A 12,869-nucleotide genomic window follows, 5' to 3' on the forward strand; every position below is an offset into this window, starting at 1 on the left:
TATTGATTCTAATCCCAGTTCATGATTCACAGGGCCATTTACATGGTACTCCAGCTTCCTCCCACTGCCCGAACACTTGCAGTTTGGGGTTAGGGTCCCCTGGAGACTCATTGACGTAGGTGTGATTGTGAATTTGTCTCTGTATATCAGCCACGCAATACACTGGTGACCTGTGCAGGGTCCACCCCACCTCTCGCCCTATGTCAGATGGGATTGAATCCCTGCGGTTTAGATGATGGATGGATGGATAAATGACACCAGTGTTGCCTTCCAGCTGCTTGTTCCAGCATTATTTTCATGCAGAGTTACTTCACATTTGAAAGTTTACTTTTAATGGATCCTCTGTGTCACAAAAACTCGGGAAATTGTCACTATTAATAAACGTATCTCTTGCTACAGTGGAAAGTACGTCAGCTAAAGTACAGCATAGCAAGAAGCCTGCCAAGCTCTCAGTAACAAAACTATTGTCACCCAATCGAATGTGGACAATGTCAACACAAATATATACAAACCTGTTTTTTTGTAATGTGCTGTGGAGAAAATCGCCTCTTTTACACCCAAATTAGTGGGTCTTGTGCAAAAAGGGCTATAGAGTTAAATAGCACTCAAATGTTGCAAACAGAGGGAAGAAGAAAAACCTTTTTATTGACGAGGGAGAATTTCTTGGTCCGATTCCAGTTATTTTACATGTGGAAATTCAAAAAGCTGCAGCATCAGAATGTTCACTTGTTTTCTGCTCCATATCTCTTTATAGTAAAATTGTTGATGAGCGTTACAGACCATAAATTTGTTTTGAAAAGGTCTTCGGTCAGCTGCCTCAGTCCCAGACTTGCTGCGTTCAGGCACCTCAGTGATGTATGTATTGATCTGTTCATAAAGAGAGGGAATCGGACAGAGCTGTAATTGAAACATTTTGTCTTGTGCTCTGTCCCCATCTGGACAGATGCCTGCCTGATAAACTGCTGCATTTTAGATTTTACCATGGAGAGGACCAGTCTCCTTCAAGAGAGAAAACACTGCCGGGTGATGGCTCTGAAACTTTGTTACCCTGACGTACCACCGGCTCACTTTCTATTTTTCTAACGATTAGTTCGAATTTATTATTTTTCAAGATATGTTGACTGAAGTTTCTGATATTGTCAAGACCTGTAGCTCCAGAGTTACCATCGAGTCTGTGATGTTTACTCTTCACTTGTATTTTCAAACCAAAACCAGATGTTTGTGGTCAGAGTTTGTTGTTTCTATTGTCAAGTCAAATTAATTTATTGAGCCCAGCTGAAGTCAACAAATTCAACTACACACAAAGTCTTTCAGCATGAGCCAGATTTGCCAACAGAAAACTGGGTTGGATACCTTGCACACATGCATGCATGCTATACACCCCACACTCTATTTTCTAACACAGTAATTAAGCCCTGACACTGAATCCACATTATCTCAGCTACACGTTGGTCGTAGCTACAGGTTTAAATACCCATTTGTTACAGCACAGCAGCTGAAAAGAGCCAACCCCTCTAAATGAAACCACATTTAAATCATTAGATTTGGATTTCTATTCACATCTGCACTACATTGCACACACTCAGTCCCCTAAACATGCCTGATTTCCTTCATGAAGTCCATCTATTATACCGCATGGGGAATCTGTGCACGTATTCATGCAGCACTTGCCATTCAGACGCGGTCGGCACACCCATTAAGGAAAATTTGGGGAATCTTGCCCAAGGACACTTCAGACTTCAGGTGCCAGGGATCTAACCAATGATATACTGGATAGTGGACAACCCTCTCTACCTCCTGGTCCACCCCTGGAACTATATGGGGTCTTTCTTGGCCCATGTCCCACCAACCTTGATGGAAATCCATTCAGTAGTTTAACCTCATCCGTAAACCAAACCAACCAACAAACAATTGGAAAAGGGTGAAAACATAACCTCTTCAGCGGAGGTAAAGACGAGGACAGTAGCTGAATAACTACATCATGTTAAATCCGTGCTTCAGTCAGCACAGTAAGTGCAGTGCTGCTGGAAACTTCATAATGATCTCTGCAGGTCAAACAGAAGTGTATGAACTCCTCTGTCAGTGAGATTAGCTATCCAAAGATATTATTATTATGAATCGAAATCAGTCACGAGTTACACAGCTGTAACTGCAGACATTCCAGTCAGTGTTCTGTCGACTCACTCACCAGTCTCCCCTGCACATGGCACTTCACTGCGGAACAGTTAAGACCTTGATTGTTTTCAAACATGAATAATTACACGCTTGAAAGGGATTAGGAGGAACCCCAATCAGACGAAATGTAAGAAAAAGTGGCAATTGGGCTATTTGTTGTAGAAACAGTAAGCAACAGGGAGAAGCACAAGGTCAACTTTATTTGTAATGACTTTATTTACAGCTTCACAGGGCCTACGTTATATTATGTAATACAAAGCATGTCTCATAAACCTTGCCTGGGAGAAACTTTGATTGAGCAATGAAGAGAACATTCAACATCATCTACAACAATGTGTTTTGATTAGCAAAAGCAAAGCAATTACTTGAAATGCCTCACTTTGAACTCACTCACAATTGGCTGTTTGTTTATCTGAAGGTCAACTTGGGATTGCAAAGCCTGTCGGAGCATGAGCAGTCACTGTGATCAACAGCTACCACCAGAGGCGAGGAGGCAGGACGAGTCAAGGACCACAAAGGGAACAGATCAGTACCCGGCTGCAGCCATGATGTGGAATGGAAAGAGGTAGGGGAAGGCATTATTTCAATTGGCAGACCCTCACACCAACATGCATCAGGTCCTTGAGGTTCATTTAGAGTAAGTACGAAGCCCCTATAGCTGAATCAATGGACTTGAGCAGTGGATACCTCTATACGTGTACAATGTCCATGTATGTCAGAACCCAAGTACAGAAAAGAAAGGGAGTTGGAGGGCTTCAAACATATGGCAACCAATCTTTCCTCTGGTCTAAGCCCGGATAATAGTGCTTGTTATTTAGGGGGCGTTCACACCTACCGGTACGAGTCAGGATCTTGGAACTTTCCAGTTTCGTTCCAACCAAAATACCAGATGTGAAAGGTGCCTCTCGCCACGGTCCACACCATTGGACCAAAACTTTGTACGACCAATTGAGTTGGTCTCAGTCCAGCTCATTTTGCTGGCAGCCAAACCTCGATGATACTACAGTGGCAACAAAATTAACTAAATCATGTACTAAACACTTTTTTCAAAAGGTCAGGAAATACAATGGCCAAATTGACAACATGCCAACGTCAGATGCCCCCCTGTCTATTAACAACATATGTCATCTTAGGTTTTTAGTCAGGTCTCTAAATTGTAATGTGAAGCCAAAACAAATCAGGTCAAATCTATGTGAAAACAATCCAATTCTACAGTGTCAAGGTATGTTAGAACCGAAGCATGAAAAGAGAGGGAGTTAGGAGGCATACAGCCAATCGTGCTTGTTTGTTCTTTAAAGTCAGGCCCAAATTTAAAGAGTCATTCAACTTGATTTCAAAAAGCAAGGAGAGGTTAGTGTCATCATCCAGAATACATACACCAGTTTCTATAAAGGGACAAAGAGTCTTAGTAAGGCAGTTGTTTTCATTGAATCAAGCTTCATCGGCATTAGATACACTCCATGTAGAAAATCAGTAGGACCCTGAACTGGTCAGATTTTAAGCCCACATTAAACCATTTGGAGAATTAGCTCCACTAATCCCAGCATGGAGACTACTTCAAAAATCATTAAACACAAACGACTGAGGACTGGTGGTCTGCAGTTTTTTAATTTTGACAGCAGGTGGATAAGTAGCCGTCATCGTGGGATTCAAGGATGCGCTGCAATATGTGGAGGGCGATGAGATTTGCAAAATAGCATGGTGCAAGCCCATGTAATATCACATCTGGCATGAATCAGGGGCCGGTGGGCGGACAGGCTGGACAGAATGGCCCTAATGCGGTTAGTTTAGAATTTGAGAAGCAGTTTCTTCGTAAGAGATTTAGGGTTAAAAAAAAAACTGTTGTATTAATCATGTGTTTTGATTGTTTGTTGTTTCTCCCATTGTAAATTATAGGTTGGTTTGAGTAGGGGGAAAACTTTGTTCGATGTGCACTTGAACAAAAAAGCGGGAGTGAGTCAGATCTCTGCTGTTTAAAACGTTGGGTGGTATTTTAGCCTCAGTTGACAGCAGATAGAGAAAGACAGGGAACAGACAGATTGGAACCACATGTAGCAAATGTCCCTCCCTCAAAATCAACTGGGGAGACTGCTATTTTATTTATAAGCAGTTTCACACCTACCTTGTTTGATCATGGACATTCAGAATTCTCAGTTGAGACCAAACCAAAATATGAAGTGTGGAAAGGCCAACGGTTTGGATCAAACTGATCCAGGCTCTGATGATGTGATGTTTGAATGGCGAGGTCGTTCATTAGGGGCAACTAATGTCGGGTACTGCGGTTGGATTTGGTGATGCTGGTAGTAATAGCATCATGATATAACAGTGACAACAACATTAACTGAACAACAACATTAATCTCATTAAACTCGCCAACATCAGACTCGTGCCGGTCAATGTCAAATACAGGGAGCTACAAGTGTTGACACCAGGATTTATAAAGTTCTTTAGTTTGCTCGATAAATTACAATATGAAACCAAAACTAACCAGATCAAATGTTATATAAATATATATATATATATATATATATATCATAACAAAGACATGGATCCTGGTTCAGACAAAACGTTCTTTATCGCTCGGCTTCCAAAACTCCCTTAGCTGCACTATATCGTGACACACAGGCAAAAATAAGAGACTGTGGTACAAAACCTTTTATTCAATGACATTCAGAAGTGAATTGAAGGTTTTTTTTGGCTGGTTCTTTCATGTTTCATGTTTATATAATCCCTTTCTTACAAAGACAAACCATACCAGTATTTTCCAGACTTTGAGCAGCGACAGCAGGCTGCCACCTCCCAGCAAGAAGGTTCTTGGTTCGAATGACCAGGTCCTTGTGTTTGTGTAGTCAATGTTTTGGTGAGCGTCAGTGGGTGAGGGTCTTCTCTGGGTTTTCTGAGGATACTCTTCCTTCCTCACGCACTCCACAGCCTAAAGACACAGAGTGTGCTTAGGCTTAATGGCATTACCGTTATAGGCGTTGCTAGCTGAAATGATGTGTCCCTGTTTTCCAAAATTGCCGACATTATGTTGTATTTTTGTAAGTTTGTGACTTGGGGAGAAGCTATTTTGTCTTTCAAGTCTCGAGATGACAAATGTTGAGAACCTCTGACTTATACGAAGGCGGAGAATGACAGATGAAAGTTGAAGTGACTCAGATCCAGGGGACGTCACCAAGACCTCAGAACAGGCAGAATCCTTAACAGAGGGAACGAAAGGCAACATTTGTCTGATAATGTGCTCATTATGGAACTCTCATCTGCCTCCACATCTGCAAATATTAATCATTTTTTCCACGCACATATATTCTAAGGATATAACTTTGTTTGTGCAGCTACTCTGACAATCTCACAGAGATATGTTCAGAAATTAGGCGACATGGGCTCCAGGCCATCATTTAAATCCCACACTATCAGATATCATCACTGTCTGACAGCGTTTGCTTTTTTTTTTTATGTGAGCTCGACTCTCGTGGGCTATTAAAAGTCTGTATTCTTCGATGTCTGCTTTAGGCAACAAGAAAATCAGGCCATAAATATTTCAGATGTTTGAAATAAATGTGGGGTACTCCAGTGGAGTAGTATCTAGTGCTGTGACGTTGAGTCATTCGCCCACTGCAAGGCTCAGGATTATCAGCGCCGAGGCGAGAGCTGTGTCGTCTGTTCACTGCATATGTTTAAAAAACAAACAGTAAGAAACTGAAAAGTTTCCTGTTGGTTTTTTTAAGCTACAGAAAAGAGGTGTCACACAGTTTGTTATCAACAAAGCACTGTCGTCTTCCAAAGCTCCAGAGCCACAGTTATACATTTTCCTGTGTTGGAGCAGAGGGATCTGTGTGTATTATTTATATTACTATTATTATTTGGGGTTAAATCACATGGTGAGAGGGAAGGTGGCTTTATCAGGAACGTCCAGGATGTTTAATATGCTCATGTTGGAACAAGATAAAAATAATACGTACACTTTGGGAAACCCTTGAACAATCAAGCCACGCGGCTTTGTTAATGAACACAGAGCTTACGGCATCTGTGAGCAGAATACCTTGAATTATCACTGTCGGCTCAGAGGATAATAGTGCATGATCCCCTCTGTCAAACCGAAACTACTGAGGCCAAATACAAAAACTATTGCAGTCGAAATGTAATATTTCATCAGTCAGCTTTGCCACGTATTTGCGCGTGCTCTCGCGGGGATAAAACATCTATGAGAAACACAAGCATATTGGCACACATCCGCTTAGCCACATGTTTTGTGTAACTAATTGGATAACCACACCAAGTAAAGCACGAAATTGCCTCTTCTTTTTTTTTTTTTATCCCTCCTGCAGCTGTGGATGCAACCCTCTCCGCAGGGCGTTGGTGGGGCACAGAGTCACACACACATTTATGAGTCATACATTTAATGTGCTCTCCCTTCCTACTCATATCATAAACACTCAGGGAGATGGAAAATGAAAAATTCCCCCCTGTTTTTTTCCCCTCTGCAACCACGTTGACGACTTTGTCAAACGGTCGAGAGAGATTCTCTCCTCTCTTTTCCTTTGAGTGTTTCTCAGCCTTACCCTCCTGTGCCCCCGACTCCTCTTCTCTTCCGCTGTCTGATACTCAAACATGCTGCTTGTGCTAATGTCCTTTTGCGGTATTGGTAGTGTGTGTACAGTGTGCATGGTGTGTCTGAGTGCGGGCTTGTGTGTATGGCTGAGGAGATAAGAGATTAGCATGAGTCAGGTAATGATTCAGGACGCCAGGTGGCCAAATGTCTGAAATCATGCTCTCTCTCTCTCTCTCTCTCTCTCTCTGTCTCTCTCCATCTCTTTTTCTCTTGTTTTGCTCTCACTTCTCCTCCACTCCTCGCACCGCACACGCTGTCAATCCCGCTCCTCTGCGTCGCCGTCTCCTCCTTTGCCTCCTGATGTCACCTCCTGTTCTCCCTAACGCCCCGCGACTGTGGCAAGCCTAATAACCGGCCGGTTCACGGGTGGGCGTGGAGAGGTTAACAGGGGGAGATAAAAAGGGTAAAGACAGATGGAGTGAAGAGGGAAGGTGGCGTGGCGGCGGTGGTAGGGGGACTGCTGTAGAGAGAGTGAAAGAGAGAGAGAGAGAGAGAGAGAGAGAGAGAGAGAGAGAGAGAGAGAGAGAGAGAGAGAGAGAGAGAGAGAGAGAGATGGCCAGATGTGGACAGATAAACGGCAGCGTGTCGGATCGAGGTGGAAATTGAGCACGAATCTCAAGGAGTGTATAGAGGGAAAAGGCGGCTGCTTGCATCGTGTGCGTGCCGTAGGGGGGGTGAGAAGGATGGTGGGTAATTTAGAAAGAGTGGGACATAGGAATGTGTAGTGAGCGGCAGAGAGGGTTATAGAGAGCCGTGTAGAGGTGGATGGAGGCAGGGATGGAGAGATAGAAGGAGGGGTGGTGATCCTGGGGGCCTGATGACTCATGGCTGTGCTGCGGTTTGTGCGTCACTGGCGCTGGCTGGAGGAGGAGATAGTGGAGAGGTCTACGCATTTAATTACAGCCTTCCAATTTAGACACACTGTACACACACACGGACGCACGCACACACTCACACTGACACACACTCGCGCTAAATAATATCACAAATAATAGTCTTACAAGTACACTAATTTGCATCACACGTACACAAGTGTTTTGGACATGCAGGGACCGAGGTGCACGCTGCGAGCACTCGGAGATGTTTGCAACGTCTTTGGCTCACACTCGCAAACCGAATGTAAATGTTTCTATTCTTTTTTTTTTTTATCCTTTTCTCTCATCACGCGGGCATCAGGCTGAAAACGTTAGTGAGCACGAGCCGGTTGAGCTTGCATGCTCTGCGCGTGCATCCATCCCATCCCAGACACACCTCAAGGCACAAAACTTATCAAGCCCCCCCCCCCCCAAAAAAAGGAGAATTCCAAAATACCAAATCGCACGGTTTGAGAAGTTGCACCACGAGGCTTGTGACTGGAATATGAAACAGAGGCACAGACATACAGAGGGACGTGCAGGACTCGCTTTGATGACGCAGTAAGGCAAAACTCTTCTGTCGGATTATTGCGCACGATCCAGAGTTTTGACAATACAACCTGTGCCACGTGATGTGCCACGTGATGTCATCCCGCTGGTTAAAGGTCATCCTTGTCGGAGCGGGGGTTTCTGCATCACCTGTCTTTGTGTTATACTGATTATTGATGCTCGTCTGGTTTTGAATAAGACATGCAAGGCTTGTGATTTCAAAATACCTCATCTGGCCTCGGAAGTTGTTCCAGATTTATCTCTGTGGCACGATATCACTTTAAGCTAAGCTCGCTGTTTTACCGCTTCTTCAGAAATTACTTCTCCTCAAGTCGAGTCAAGTTTATTTGAAAAGCACTTTCAACACCTGCTTCCTGTCGAGCGCTCGCTCCAAGCGTCTGACAGGGAAGAAAGGACACATGCAGATAAAACTGAGGGTAAGAAACATCGTGAATGCCAGGAAATGATGGCAGAGCTCGCGCTCCAAAAAGAGGAACAAAAGAAAGTGTGACAGCTGTATTAGACCGTGATGGCGGTGTGTATTTTGGGCCATGTATATTTCAGGCAGTGAAATGTATAGATACTTCCCACATGACCCCGAGCTAAATGTGAAATAAAAATATAACATATTTGCTTTGCAGGCATCCAGTATGATTTACTATTTCTTAAACTGCCGTTTGGAATTCAGTCCATGTTTACAGTATTCAAAACATTTGTTTTTTTTTGACAGATGCAATTACAAGCAGTGAAATGTTGTATTGAATTTATATAGGATTAGTTGTGACTCTCGTATGATCAACTAATAAATCATTGAATTAGGCTTTTAAATCAAGTTTTCTCACATGCGTTTTTTATTTTGTTTGATTTACTAACCTGTAAAAATCCAATGTGTTAAATCCAAACAGGCCTCAAAATGCAACATTACTCAAACGGGTTATTTACCTTTTTCAATATCCTGTGGTATTACTCTTGCAATCAGCTTTCCTTTGCAGGTTTTTATTTACATGCAGTGCCATCTGATTTGTGTGTAATCACATTCTATATTGTGTTGTTTTATTTTAGGAAACTGAAGGGTTGTTAGATTTCAAGAGCTGAATTTGCAGTTGATGTGACTTTAAAATAGCTCCAGGAAACAGAATATAAATCAAATAAAACTGAGTTTAAACACAGGCTTGATTTCAGAGCATGTTGGTCTCTTTAAATGCTCAAATTCAAATGATCCACAGCATCCCTCCCCATGTGCCCTTTTACCACCTCTCTCTTTTAATTTCTCTTTCTTTGACTTCCCTGTCCCTATTCGAACACATTACCCTCCTTGTGTGCCAATTATCCCCTGCGAGGCTGCAAGCCTCACTCTTAAACAATAGGAGCAATCAGTTGCCCTCTCTCCCTCCTCCCCCCCCACCCCCCCCCCCCCCCCCCCCTTTAAGCCACACTCTCCTCCAGTGGAGAGTGCAAAGGGAAGATAATTTTTCCAAACAACGGCGTGGGGAGGGAAATGGCAGAGGGAGGGGGGAAGAGGAGAGGCAGCGAGAGATAAAGGAAGAGAGAGGGGCCACTGATTGGCCGGGTCACGTCGGTACAGAGAGTCTAGAGGCCCATGTGACAATACCACACCGCATGCAGATGTTTGCTGTCCTAAGCCGCGACAAGCAAACACACAGCTGCTCTATAACCCTTGACACGGTTCCTCTAAACCCTTAAATACACACCAACACACATTATGATCGTGCAGCAAGAAGCTGAGGGAGAGCTTCTGCTTTTAGAAAAGTCTACACACGATATTTACACACAAACAAAGGCTGGTGGATTTCATTCATTTCTGACGTTAGAAATGTCTGACCTAATGTGCTTCAACTTGTTCATAAAGACTAAATAAGATGCACAAAGGATTTAGTTTATTACAGTGTAATTTCATTAACCTTCAAAATAAAAGAATCTCACGTTTCATTACAAATTGATAAAACAAGACAACATTAATCAGGTTTGTTGATTTATAGAATAAAGAAACAATAATGATTTAAGACTAAAAGATTTACAAAAAATATTGCGGATGCTTTATTTTTTTTAATTAATTCATGGGTGTTTCTTTACCCTGCAGTTTTCCAGGTCTTTCAATTTAACGCCTATTTCCCTTCTCATTCATGTCGGCTATTATGAGTCGTCAGTGGCTCCGTCCCTGGGGAGGGAAATCCCAGCTGTCACTAAATAACTTTTCAGATCACACCAATAAAGCTAATGTCCACGGACACTAAAGGCCGTGGAGTCCATTTAACAGCCAGTTAACGCATGAACACACAAGTGACACACACACCCACATACATATGTATGCCTGTGCACACACACACAGACAGATTGTTGTGGATTACTCTAACCAGGCTAATGATCTCCTCAATGGGACAACTGGGACTCTTCTGAGACCATCTTCAGCCTGAGGCCCCACAGGGACTTGGAGAGAGGCTCAGGGGTAATTACAATGTAAATGCTTTGTATGTGTGTGTGTGTGTGTGTGTGTGTGTGTGTGTGTGTGTGTGTGTGTGTGTGTGTGTGTGTGTGTGTGTGTGTGTGTGTGTGTGTGTGTGCGTGTGTGTGTGTGTGTGTGTGTGTGTGTCTGCGTACGCCCCAATGTGCAGGTCCAAGATTAGGTTTATCTACAATCTGACACTTTTTTCGAGCAAGTTTTGATTATGCCGGCTCTGGAAATCAATGACTATAGAATTTATTTGCAGCTAAATGAATAATTTTATGCATGTTAACAGATATGACCCTGATACGGTGCATGGATTTAGAACATATCATGTTATTTTCCATAGCTCTCCTCAACATAGTACATACTGAGATATCGAAATTAGTAACTGTAAATATAAATAATGACAATAATGTTGTTTTTCAGCAGATTTTTGGGGATTTTATGTGAGTTTTAAAACAGTAATGGACGAAATGTAGAAGCGCAAGCACGAAATATAACAAAGGAAAATAGTTTCTTTATATTTTCAAAACAATACCTTTTTAATCAAATCAACAATTCTCAAATCAATCAATTTTGATCCCAAATTCTTCAAATCAATTGTTCCGGGCGGCAAAGTGTATTGAAACAAGTTCCCAGTAAAATGCTTCCAAGCTCACTTACATATCACGTGAGTGCAAATGTGGGTTTGTGCATGTGTTTGCTCTGCATCACCTCTTAGAACGATTTTTATCGTTCGACTTAAGCTTCAGCTCCTGCTCTGTTAATTTTATCGCCACCTGCTCTTGGAGAGAAAACGCATTTGAAATGATGTCAAACATTCAGAATCAGTGACACTGACTGTGACTGTGGATGCAGATGACAGGAAAGCAGAGGACAAGAAATGGAGGGGAGAGTGTAATTGACAGAGAGGGAGAGAGAGAGAGAGAGAGAGAGAGAGAGAGAGAGAGAGAGAGAGAGAGAGAGAGAGAGAGAGAGAGAGGCTGTAAATGGCTGTATGATTGATGTGAGTTTTACGCTGGGAGTGAGAGGTGAGGGGGGAGAGGTGAGTTAGAAAATGAGGTGGCAGGCACAAATTGATCCTCACCTCTTTTTTTTCTTTGTTTCGACTCATGGCCCATCATCATCATCATCATTATCCCCCCCCCCCCCCCCCCCCCTCCCTCTCTTTCTCTTACTCCCTCTGTCACCAGCTTCCTTTCCCGCCCCTCTCTGCCAATCAGATGGTAACATGACATTATGGCTCATTATACCTGGGCTGGATGACGGGTCTGCTGCTGCTGCTGCTGGTGACCAGCCCTCTCAGGCGCAGCGTGCCTCACAAAACAGAAAAGCCACGTATGACATGTTCTCCAAACGTACACGTCCTGCGTCCTTTTGTCTCTTCATTTGTTGCGTCTCGTTTTGGCAGCGTGCGGACAGATTTGGACGAGACAGGGCGCGTTATGTAATCTGGGGAAAGAAAGCGGCAATGGGAAGAGATAGTGAAGAGGGTGTAAAGAATCAAATAGAAGCAAAGGGGGGAAAGGGGAGTGAGAAAATGGGAATCATAGGAGGGGTGGAAAGGTAGAAAGAGAGCCATGAAGGCTTAAGCAGGAGAAAAACATTGTGGTCATCTGCAGTGCGATGAGTCACCTGTAGGCAACACACATACATACACACACACACACACACACACACACACACACACACACACACACACACACTCACACACACGCACACACACATATACACACAAATCCAAAAGAGACAGGCTTTGCAATCACAGCCCACAGCTGTGTAGTTACAATGCCATATTGTCTCATAAACTGCATTCACTGGCAGCGTTGCATTGTCAAATCTTGTGCTGAATGAACAAGGGACAGTGTAAAAAGACTGAATTTAAGATCAAAAGAAAAACGACAAAATGATTCCACCTTTTTCAAGGCTCCCTGGTCAGGATCAAAGCCATTGACCCGATGATTGACATAAACGCTTCGACTCAATGTTAATGAAAGAGAGGAATCAGTGTGTAGATGGTTGTTGTAATTATTTAGAATGGAAGCCATGGACTGAATCCACCAGCTGTCTCCTGCATCCATACACATGTCCTCCTGCGGTCCTTCTGCTCCTCTTCTGTTTGGTCACTTTTGAAAAGGCTGTGTTGAATGATCAAACACAGCAGATACACACTCTAACGTTTTCAGGGCTGCGACCGATGCTTGTTTCTATT

This window comes from Pleuronectes platessa, chromosome 15 (assembly GCF_947347685.1).
Source record: "Pleuronectes platessa chromosome 15, fPlePla1.1, whole genome shotgun sequence".
Lineage (NCBI taxonomy): Eukaryota > Metazoa > Chordata > Actinopteri > Pleuronectiformes > Pleuronectidae > Pleuronectes > Pleuronectes platessa.